The sequence below is a fragment of the Myotis myotis genome, unplaced genomic scaffold (genome assembly GCF_014108235.1).
Source record: "Myotis myotis isolate mMyoMyo1 unplaced genomic scaffold, mMyoMyo1.p scaffold_m19_p_3, whole genome shotgun sequence".
Taxonomy (NCBI): Eukaryota; Metazoa; Chordata; class Mammalia; order Chiroptera; family Vespertilionidae; genus Myotis; species Myotis myotis.
The window spans coordinates 109289771-109301839 of NW_023416335.1; positions in this window are offsets into that span (position 1 = coordinate 109289771).

Here is a 12069-nt window from a genome sequence, read left to right on the forward strand (position 1 = left end):
AACATCAATAGAAATAATGTCAGAGTGGGCAAGAATAACTCAATTCTGTAAATTTTAGGTGTTGGAGTTGACATATCTGGGGTCCATTTTATACCTCACCTCTCCACTTAGACTGAAAGTTGAGCTTCAAATAAAGAGACCTCTTCTGTCTGTCTTTCAGTATTCTTTGAAGCTCCCGGCACATGTGGAATCTTCAGCTTGATCCCACAAAATACTTCTGGGTTGAATTTTTTTGTATGCCCAGGCCCAGTCACCTATTTGAGCTACTCAAGAGCTTAGTTGCTTGGATGTCTTTGGTCTGTGTTTACTGGAGAGTTGCTTTTTTTTTTTTTTTTTTTTTTTTGAGTGGATGAATAGCCAAGAGTTGTATGTGAGATCTGCTTTTGGAGCAGTGGCTGCCCTGTGACCTCAATCTTCTGAGTTGTTGATTTTCAGTTTATTAAACACTACAGGCCCAGCAGGCATGAAATCATGGGCAAGTAGCTCGCTTCCACTTGCCTCAGCTGGCTGCCCTGCCCTCTGCCGCTGGTAGTTCTCCGCTGCTAGTAGCTCACGCCCCACCTGCCACGAGAGCCACAGACCTTTTATGATATAGATTTTTCTTGTTGACAGAACAAGAGTGACGACTTCCAAGGTCTAGAAACCAGAAGTCCCCAAAGGGCTTTTAGAATGCCATTGAACCTTTTATGTATTTCATACATTCAATGATCATTTATGAAGCACTTACTGGGCAAGGTACTGTCCCCAACCTGCCTCCCAGACCTAAATATCCAGCCTCCTCTGGACTCTTGGGAGACTTGCCCAGGTGAGACCTCCTATTTCTAGAGACTGTGTATGGGGTTAGTAGGGGAGGAATAAACAGAAGAAGGGGGAATCTTTATGGAGGAAGAGAATCAATGCTACATTGAGGTCACCAATTTTCATAAAACCAACCAAACAACCTAATGGACTGTGGAAAACTAGCTATCCAAAAACTTTTCCAGTTTCCCTTTATCTTACTCTTCCAACTGTACCAGAAAGAGAAAGAGTGTGCAACAGCACATGAGTCTGTATTTGTCTGTGATGTTCTAATATCAAGTCACTGGATCTGAGAGGAAAGAAATGAGCTACTGCCTAGACACAAGAACAGAAGGAACTCAGAGTCTGGATTGCACAGTCAGTTCTATGCTGCCTTAATCCACACACAGAAATAGTTACCCTCAGTATGTGGCATAAATGGAAGAACATATACCATAGAATATAATAGAATGCAAAAACAAGGTCATCCAATACTGATAGGAAGACAAGACTGTGGAGTAAAACCCCATTAGTTCTGCTGTGCACAAACTCAAAATACTTTAACGATAGATATTCCAAATAGATTAAAATTGTAATGTTTCACTACTTACAAAGAAAAAATTGCTAAGCAAATTATAAGAATGGAAAGCTTCTATTTGGAAGAAGTATCAAACTAGAGAACAAACTTAAAATTTTTTAGAAGCACCTATTAAGAGCAATCATTACAGAAATGTTTGAATCAATTTCCTAAGGATTTCTATTAGGCAATACATGTTTGTTTAGTCAAATTTTTCAATAGATTGTTGAAAGCAATGGCTGTAATTCTTTCTAAATGTTTTAGAAACTTTTGATTAATTCAGAATAGATGGAAAGAGAGAGGAAGAATTAGGCTAAATTGATGAGGCTTTTCTATATATTTACATTAGGAGATGAGGGCTATCTATAATAATAAAAGCATAATATGCTAATTAGACTGGACGTCCTTCCAGATGACCTTCTAGAGAAGCTGGGGCTGCGAGGGAAGCCTGGGTCCCTGGTGCCAGAGGGAAGCCGGTGCCAGCAGCCGGGGGAAGAAATGCTTACTCTTGCATGAATTTCATGCATTGGGCCTCTAGTTTCTAATAATTTATAATATTTCAAAATAAATAAAGTGACAGAACAAAGACCCAAACAACTTAATACCTGACTTTCCCACAGGAGCTGCCCCTAAAAACTGCTCTATCCTTTTCTTGGTTCACTTCACAAATGGAATTGCTTTATCCTAAGTAGTAGAAGTACAAATAGCAAAGCAGGATGAGTTGGGCAGGAATAGCTGTGACAGGAAATGTTCTCCAGAATATTAAACCACCTAAATCCTTAAACTGAAAGAGATGCAGTTAAGGCTTAGACTCCTGACTGCTTCCAAAGGTTTCCCAGCTTCCTCTTGGTTGACCCCTCATGTGATCTTGTGAATCTTGCAAAGTCTGTCAATACTGTCTTTATGCTGCAGCCTGAGCACACAGAGAGCAAGCAGCTGGAGCAACCAGAAAGCCCGTTCCAGGTGCCCAGCGCAGGCTGATGCAACAGGGAGCCAGAAACAATGGTGCCACCAAACCTCAAACAGCCCCATCAGCTGGGATTAGACATTGTCTCCCCAATCTCACATCGTGGCAGCACCATCAAATTATAGCCTGGTGAGACTAAAGAGAACAGGGCTAGGTACGGGAAGGTGACACAAACATGGATTGTTACCTGCTGACTTTTTGTTGTTGAGTGAGTGAGGAATGTTGTATCAGAATGGAGTGGGGCACCCGGCTGGTGTGGCTCAGGGGTTGAGCATTGACCTATGAACCAGGAGGTCACAGTTCGATTAACAGTCAGGGCACATATCCAGGTTAATGGCTCGATCCCCAGTGGGGGGCATGCAGGAGCCAGCTGATCAATGATTCTCTGTCATCATTGATGTTTCCATCTCTTTCTCCCTCTCCCTTCCACTCTGAAATCAATAAAAATATATATATTTTAAAAAATAATGGAGTCGGGCAAAGACTGAGACCTAATTATATTTCAGACACTGTGCCACACCATTGGACACTTGGTCTCATTTCAGATCCTAGCAATTTTGCGAAAGGCTTAAACATCCCCACTTTCCCCAGGAGAAAACTAAGGAGAAAGGAGGAAGAGAAAACAATAGAGTAGAAAGAGAAGGAAAATGAGAAAGGGGCTTCCATGAACACCTACTGATAGGTTAGGACTTTCACCTGTCATCACATTTCATTTTTGCCGGTTTCTTTAAAACAAAGCACACCTTTATTGTTGAGAGTGTTATAGATGCCCCCTCCTTTTTTCTCCCATAACCATCCCCCACCCAGTTCCCGCCCCACCCCAGGCCTTCACCATCCTATTGTCTGTGTCCATGGGTTATGCATATATGCATATAAGTTCTTTGGTTAATCTCTTCCCGCCCCCTCCCCCCTTCCCTCTGAGATTGGTCAGTCTGTTCCATGTTTCCATGCCTTTGGTTCTATTTTATTCATCAGTTTATTTTGTTTGTTATATTTCTTGTTCATTTATTTTTAGATTGATTTTTAGATTCAATTGTTGATAGATATGCATTGATTGCCATTTTATAGCTTATATTTTTTACCTTTAACAACTTCTTCTTCTTCTTCTCCTCCTCCTCCTCCTCCTCCTCCTCCTCCTCCTCCTCCTCCTCCTTCTTCTTCTTCTTCTTCTTCTTCTTCTTCTTCTTCTTCTTCTTCTTCTTCTTCTTCTTCTTCTTCTTTTTCAAGAAGACCCTTTAACATTTCTTGTAATACTCCTTTGGTGGTGATTAACTCCTTTAGCTTTTCCTTGTCTGGAAAGCTCTTTATATAACCTTGAATTCTAAATGGTAGCTTTGCTGGGTAGAGTACTGGTAATCTTGGTTGTAGGTTCTTGCTATTCATCACTTTGAATATTTCTTTTACCACTCCCTTCTGGCCTACAAAGTTTCTGCTGAGAAATCAGCTGACAGTCGTATAGGTGCTCCCTTATAGGTAACTAACTGCTTTTCTCTTGCTGCTTTTAACATTCTCTCCTTGTCTTTAACCTTTGGCGTTTTAATTATGATGTGTCTTGGTATGGGACTCTGAGTTCCTCTTATTTGGGACTCTTGGGGCTTCCTGGACTTGTATGTCTACTTCTTTCTGTCATTCTTTTTTCACATAAGCTATCAATTTCTTGCTCCCCCTCTTCTCCTTCTGGTACACCCATGATGCTAATGTTGGTATGCTTGAAGTTGTCCCAGAGGCTCCTTACACTATCTTTATATTTTTGGATTCTTTTTGCTGTTCTGATTGGGTGTTTTTGCTTCCTTGTATCTCAAATCCTCAATTTGATTCTCTACATTCCCCACTCTACTGTTAATCCCCTGTAAATTATTCTTTATTTCAGTTAGTGTATGCTTCATTTCTGACTGGTCCTTTTTTTAAGTTGTTAATGTTCCACTAAGTTCCCTGAAATTTTCATTAAGTTCCTTGAGCATCCTTATAACCATAGCTTTGAACTCTATCTGGTAGTTTGCTTGTTTTAATTTCACTTATTTCTTTTCCTGGAGATTTCTTCTGTTATTTCATTTGTGATATGTTTCTTTGTCTCTGCATTTTGGCTGTTTCCCTGTGTTTGCTTCTGTGTATTAGGTAGATCTGCTATGTCTCCCAGACTTGGTAGAGTAGCCTTGTGTAGTAGGTATTCTGTAGGGCCCAGTGGCTCAGCCTTCCTAGTCACCTGAGCTGGGAAATCTGGGTGTGCCTCTGTGTGGGTTGTGTGCATTTTACTGTTGTAGTTGAGCCTTGGTTTATGTTGGTGTCACTGGGAGGGATTGACCCCCAGGCCAATTAGTTGCGAGAACCAGCTGCAACTACAGTGGAAGAGCTGCTGGGCAGGAGCCAACCCTATGGAGCAAGACTTGCTTCAGTGGGACTTGGATGCTCACTGAATCTTTCCCTTGAGTGTTTCACTTGTGGAGGTGGTAGGGTTGTAATCTGGAGTGGTTGAAGCTGATCCCCAGGTGTACTGGCTCTAGGGTCTCCCAGAAGGTACAAAGTCAGTCTCTGCTTGTGCCCTGCCTGGGGCCACCCAGTGAGAGTTACAAAGCAGTCTGCAGATGGCTGCTACTTGTGTTGAGCTTGGAGGTGCCCAGGAGAGGGCAAGCTGTGAACCAGGGCAGGCTGCTTGCTACTGCCAGGCTTGGGGCCACTTATTGAGAGGTATGGGGCATGCTGATGCCAGCTGCTACTTGTTTGAGAGATCTTAGGAAAGTCCAAAGCATGAAGCAAGAGAGGTCAGTTGTATGGAAAAGGCACTGGAAATTGTTTGGATGAACCTGCAAGTAGGGAGGGGCAGGGTCTCAGGGAATCATCAGAGTCGGAAAAAAAGTGTGACCCAGACTGATGGAGATTTACAGTAGATATGGCCCAGCCTGTCAGTTTTGTGGCAGGGAGGGCTCAGAACTAGAACACTAGTCTCTGCCAGCACTTTTGATTGGGAGAAAGCTGCCCCATCCAGCTCTCACCCTGATTCTAAGAATAATAGCTCCTCCCTGAATATCCCAGTTTTCATTCAAGCTGCTGCCCCAGTACTGGAGTTCAGAGGGAGTCTAAGTAAATCTGTATGTGGGCCCTTTAAGAGGAACTGTTTGGGAAGCCTCTGGGTCACTCAGCCACAATTCCCACTGGTTTTTAAAGCCAGAATTTGAGGTAACTTCTCTTCTCAGCAGTTGAATCCTGGGCTGGGAGGCTTGGTGTGGGGCAGAGACCCCTTGCTCCTCAGGGAAACCTCTGCAGCCAAGATATCCCTCCTGATTTTAAACCGCCACACGTGGGTGTGGGACAAACCTGTTCCGCATTTCCACCCTGCATTTCTGCCCCTCCTAGTTGCAGGAATTCTGTTCAGCTAGAGTTTAGGTGGTTCTGAATGATAGTTGTTCTGTATTTTAGTTATAAATTTTGATGTGGCCGTGGGAGGTGGCGAGTACCACATTTACCTACGCCTCCATCTTAACTGGAAGTCCTCATCTTTGCCTCTTGAAGGTGACAACTTAACCCATCCAGGACTGGTCAACAAGTAGAAGCTGGGGCCATGGTTGTCATTAGGGATAACACAGGTGGGATGGCAGAGAGCCCTCGGAACGCTGGCAACCATCTAGCAGATTATGCCACAGCCACACAGGAAGAGCAGAGGGGAGGGGAGGAGTTGGCTTCCAGGAGGGAGCATTCAAGAGGGTAGCCTTAGCCTGTAAGGAATTAAAGAAAGCTCAGTCTGAATTTTACCTCTGGCACTGACCAGCTGGGAGGCCTCATAAGTCACAATTGCCTCCCTATAAAATGAGGACAGTATTCCCTGCCCTTGTGGGACTGTTGAAGAGCAGAGATAATGACTGACTCATGGTATTTATTAATAAATGGTGAGAACATTATTTTTTTGGGGGGTGAAATAGGTGAAGAAGGTTAAAAGGTACAAATTTTCAGTTATAAAATAAGTAAGTCCTGGGATGTAATGTACAGCCAGTTGATTATAGGTAACAATACTGTATTGCATACTTGAAAGTTGCTAAGAAAGTAAATCTTGAAAATTCTCATTACAAGAAAAAAATATTTGTAACTATGTGTGGTGATAAATGTTATCTAGACTTAGTGTGGTGATCATTTCACAATATATACAAATATCAAATCATTATGTTGTACATCTGAACTAATATATTGTTAGATGTCAATTATATCTCAATAAAAAAGAAAATTATTATTATCCTTGAAGTATGGTTGGATCTGTCCAGGAAGCAGAGAGAGAGAAGGCATTCCTGATGTGGGAGCTTCTCAGGAAGGATTTAAGGAAGCAGGAAAGCAGAGGGATCTGGAACCCTTAGTCACCCAGGTCCTCCCTCCCTCTCCCCAGGTGGGGCCTTTCTTCCCCTCATTTTCTCTAATCTCACCCAGCACTCAGAGTGCTGTCTCTGAAACAAAACACAAAATCCGCTGAAAGTGTGTTTGATGCAAGTTGAATTAGGGACCTCAGAGCCAAGTACTGCTGTTCCCAAATAAACTAAACCTGTGTGGAAGAAAGACACTGTGAACAGTTTAAACTGCAGGGGTCCTCAAACTTTTTAAACAGGGGGCCAGTTCACTGTCCCTCAGACCGTTGGAGGGCCAGACTATAGTTTAAAAAAAAACTATGAACAAATTCCTATGCACACTGCACATATCTTATTTTGAAGTAAAAAAACAAAACGGGAACAAATACAATATTTGTATTTGCATGTGGCCCGCGGGCCGTAGTTTGAGGACCCCTGGTTTAAAGGAAGTCTCAACTTAAGTGCCTTTCCTAGGGAAGGACCCTGATCTTGGTCATTGTCAAGAGAGGTAGAAAGTAAGTGATTAGAAACATTCACCTGGAAACTAATAGGGAGAGAGGGGAGTAGACTTAAAAACGCTTTTTTAAAAAATATATTTTATTGATTTTTTACAGAGAGGAAGGGAGATAGAGAGTTAGAAACATTGATGAGAGAGAAACATTGATCAGTTGCCTCCTGCACACCCCCAACTGGGGATGTTCCCACAACCAAGGTACATGCCCTTGACCGGAATCGAACCCGGGACCCTTCAGTCCGCAGGCTGACACTCTATCCACTGAGCCAAACCGGTTAGGGTGAAACACTGTCTATTTTTAATTGACTATCACAATTCATGCTAGTTTACTCATGTTGCATTCTAATACACTATGCTAAATTCCTTAACTCCTTTCTCTATGCCCTCAACTAAAAAAATTTTTGTTGGTAAAACATTTATGTTGAAACTATATCATGAGACTTACAATTTGGAGAAGGATCAAGGAAAAAAGTAAACAATAAAACAAAATACAGTCCATTGCTCTACAAAGATGCATTTTAGTTAATTTGACACCTTATCGGTAGGTGATTTCTTCTTTTCCAGAAGGTGCACTCACAGAACAATGTCTTCAATACGGTCTTTGTTATTTTTTTAAAAAGGAGCAAGAAAGTCATAATCTTGAATATCCTCAGTCTCTTTTAGTTTATTTTTTTTTTTTTGCTTTTATTTTTCTTATAATAAATGTATAACAGATTCCTTGGGGGGAATTGAAATTGCTTGTAAAATAACTTAAAACTGATAAAAACATGCAATTGTTAACATTTTTGTAGCAGTTCCTTTTTATTTGCATATCACAAAATTAGGATCTTAACAAGTCTCTTCTTTTTAAAAAAAAAAAAGCGGGTTTTTTAATATATCTTATTGATTTTTTTTACAGAGAGGAAGGGAGAGGGATAGAGAGTTAGAAACATCAATGAGAGAGAACCATTGATCAGCTGCCTCCTGCACACCCCCTACTGGGGATGTGCCCACAACCAAGGTACATGCCCTTGACCGGATTCGAACCTGGGACCCTTCAGTCCGCAGGCTGACGCTCTATCCAGTGAGCCAAACCGGTTAGGGCAACAAGTTTCTTCTTTATTCAGAAACCCCTGCTTTGTTCTTGTCCTTGGCTCAATTGTGGTACTTGTTGCTCTGGCCACCCTTTCATGGTCCTCACAGGAATTGCACTTGCTATGGACTGACGGGTCCCAAAGCTTTGCATGTGGCAGGAATCATCAGCTAGGAAGCAGAATGAACCCACCAGTCACGGTTAATTTTATGTGTCAACTTGGCTGGACTGGGCTGGTTCCTCTAGGCCAGTGGTCGGCAAACTGTGGCTCAAGAGCCACATGCGGCTTTTGGCCCCTTGAGTTTCAATCGCACTGTACATGTGCGCCCGCACGTGGTATTTTGTGGAAGAGCCACACTCAAAGGACCGCAGTTTGCCGACCACTGCCTAGGCTAAACACGAGTCTAGTTGTTGCTGTGAAGGTATTTTTAACATGTGCTTATGAGTTAAAACAGTAGACTGAGTAAAGCATATTATTTTCCATAATGTGGGTGGGCCTCATCCAATCAGTTGAAGGCCTTACGAGAAAAAAAACCAATGTTCCTCAAGAAGAAGGGAGTGCCCACCAGCATGGCTCAGTGGTTGAGCATTGACCTATGAACCAAGAGGTCATGATTTGATTCCTGGTCAGGGCTGTAGGCTTGATCCCCAGTATGGGATGTGCAGGAGGCAGCCAATCAAGATTTTATCTCATCACTGATGTTTCTATCTCTCTTTCCCTCTCCCTTCATCTCTGAAGTCAATAAAGATATTTTTTTTTTAAAAAAAGAGGGACCTCTGTATCTAACCCAACCGTGTCTTTAAGAAGAAGTGAGAGGAGGAGGAGGAGGAGGAGGAGGAAGTTGTGCTAGTAGATGGCCTTTGGACTCGAGCTGCAACATAAACTCTTCCCTGGATATCCAACCTAATGGCTAACCCTGCAGATTTTGGATAGGCCAACCATAGCAGAAATAGAAAATGGCCAATTAGAGACAGTTCCTTAAAATGTCCCAGCCTCTCTCTCTCTCTCTCTCTCTCTCTCTCTCTCTCTCTCTCTCTCTCCCCCCCCCCCCCTTTCCCCTCTACTGGCTCTGTTTCTCTGGATACTCTATACCCACCCATCAGCTGCATCATCACTCTCTCCCTCTTTTCTAGGCTAGCCTTCCCCCTCTTCATTCTCCTCTTTTCTCTCCCATTACTGGCTCCCATTCCTCTTTTCAGTAAGGCTCACTGTTTAGACTCCCACCTTCTCTCCCACCATGTCCTTCTTAGAGAACTCACTCTCTCAATCAGCAACTGTGTACTGACTTGACACCTCTTGAAGTTAATTGGTTTTCTCTGTCAATTATACAGAAGCAGGGGCGTGGCTTGTTCATAGGGTGGTGGTCCTAGGTGGGGGGAGGGACAAAGATAAGTAAGGTATGAGTTCTGTCCTGAAATGTCTTAACCAATTAAGAAAATAATGGCAGGCAAGGAAAAGCAATTATGTATACAACTATAACAGGGGGCGAGGGAGAACGGACTTGCAGAGTAAGAAAGCAGGGACCAGGGTGAGCAGAAGAAGGAAAGATCCTCTAGGAGCACTTGGAAAGAAGCAAGGACCAGGGAAGGATCGTGGACAAGCAAGTCCATGACAGTGGGAAATGATTCTGAGCACAGCTGGGAAAAGTGCAGGACCTGGACAACACTGAGTAGACAGGAGTGAGGGGTAAATCCAGTCAGACACAAGACTGGACTCCCAGATTGAGAGTTCAGTAGACATACAGTCACATTCCACCTATGACATTTTGCTAACATCCCATGGTCAGGGTTTCCAAACATCACTCAAGTCAGCTTCCTTGACCAACATCTCTTTTTGACAGAAATGTGATTCTCTTCTAGATCATTCGGGATCAAAACCAAATGTCTGACTCAGCTTTTCCTCTCCTCAGTGGTGACTGTGTCACTGGTGTTTCTCAGGATCGGAAAGCCACTTAGTCCAACCCATATCTAGACAGCACCTGGTTGAGGGTCATTCAGCCTTTAGTAGACTCTTCCCCTGATAGGAACTCACTGCTTGTTCTGTCTGCAGTTGTGTCTTCTGTAGAGATATTAAATTAATACTCAAAAAGTTAAAAGTTAGAAAAGTAGGGGGGTGTAAGTGGCTCCATAGCTGCCAGCTCATACTAGGTGGGACCTGGCAGCTTAGAAAGGAGGGAAGAAGCAGATCCCTCACTGAGACACCAAACTTCTATTGATGGCACCCAAAATGACAATGGCTGTTGGGCAGTCACATCACACTAACTCACAATGAATGTGGATTCATTAAAATTGCCAGATTCGAGTCACCTAAGGGTGTGGCTCTCCCTCTCCTCATTTCACAGCCAGTCTAAATTCCTCTTCCTGACTGATAGTCTCCCAACTCTGGCCCTGCCTGACCACTCTGTCCATCTAGTCCCCAAAGCAAGCCCGGTTTCAGCCAGGCCAGCCAGTCTCCCCTGTCATGTGGGCATACCACATTAATCCCATTAATCCCTGCCACACACCTCAGAATTCATCAATAACCAAATGAATTTCATGTCACCAATCACAACCAAGACTACAAAAAGTGTCCACCAACAGATGAATGGATAAGCATTATGTGGTATTGATATGTCACATTTTATTCATCCATTAAAAGGAATGAAGTACTGACACATGTTACAACATGGATGAACTTTGAAAACCTCATGATAAATGAAAGAAGCCAGACAAAAAAGGCCACATATGTATGACCCTGTTTATAAAAATATGCAGAATAGGCAAATCCATAGAGGCAGAAAGCAGAATAGTAGTCAGGGGCTGGGAAATGGAGAGTGACTGCTTAATGGGTACTGGGTTTCCTTTTGGGGTGATGAAAATGTTCTAGAACTAATTAGTAGTAATGGCTACACAACTGTGAAATACCAAACAACTTTGTACAGTGTACAATTTAAAATGGTTAAATAGGTGAGCTTACCAGTATGTTATATGTATTTTTTACTATCATTAAAAATCAAAAAGCAAAGAACATCCATAATTAACATGTTTCTAAGTATGGTTCTCAGACCACCCATATCAGCAATACTCAAGATACTACTTAATAAAAATGACAGTTCCTGGGCTCCCCCGAGCAAGACCCACAAAACTCAATTTCCAGCAATCTGTGCAGTGTTGCGTTAGCCTTTCAAAGCATCTCACGTGACCTTTGCACACAGATTTGAAAATCAAACTGCAAAACTTAAGACAGGAACTGTTTCCTTCATTTGCCCAGGCTAACATAAGCCTGCTCAATGCAGGCTTTTTTGTTGAGCAGAGACAAAATGTTCATCTTTACGTAAGGGGAGCGCATGGTTCTCTCTCTTTCCACATGTCCAGGACTATGTTGGTTACAAGGAAGTGTCGCTGTGCTGTGTTTGCCACTCGACTGTTGGTCACTCTGTGAGTGTGTATCACTGCTAATAGGGAAGGGGTGGAATCTCATTCATTCTTTATGAAAAGGCACTGAGAATTTATAGATTTCCAAAAGGAAATCTTATCATCATTCCTTCAAACCTCCTAGTATGGCAACGGGAAATCCCGTTGATTAAATGTATGGACTCAGAAATCATCCTTCAGATGCATAGGGAGGATACCAATCAAAATAATTTTAGGTCACCAATCAGAGCCAGGTCAGCAAAAGTCTTGATTTTGGAATTATGTGATGGTGTAAGTGGACAGTAGGGTTATAATAATCTCCTGAAAGTTTTTCATGTTTGGCACACAAAGTCAACAAAGCAGTCAACAGTCTAGATGCCTTTGGATGTCATTAGCATAAAATGTTTAATTAACTTTTTAGTTTTCAAATGAAGATCTCAGCAT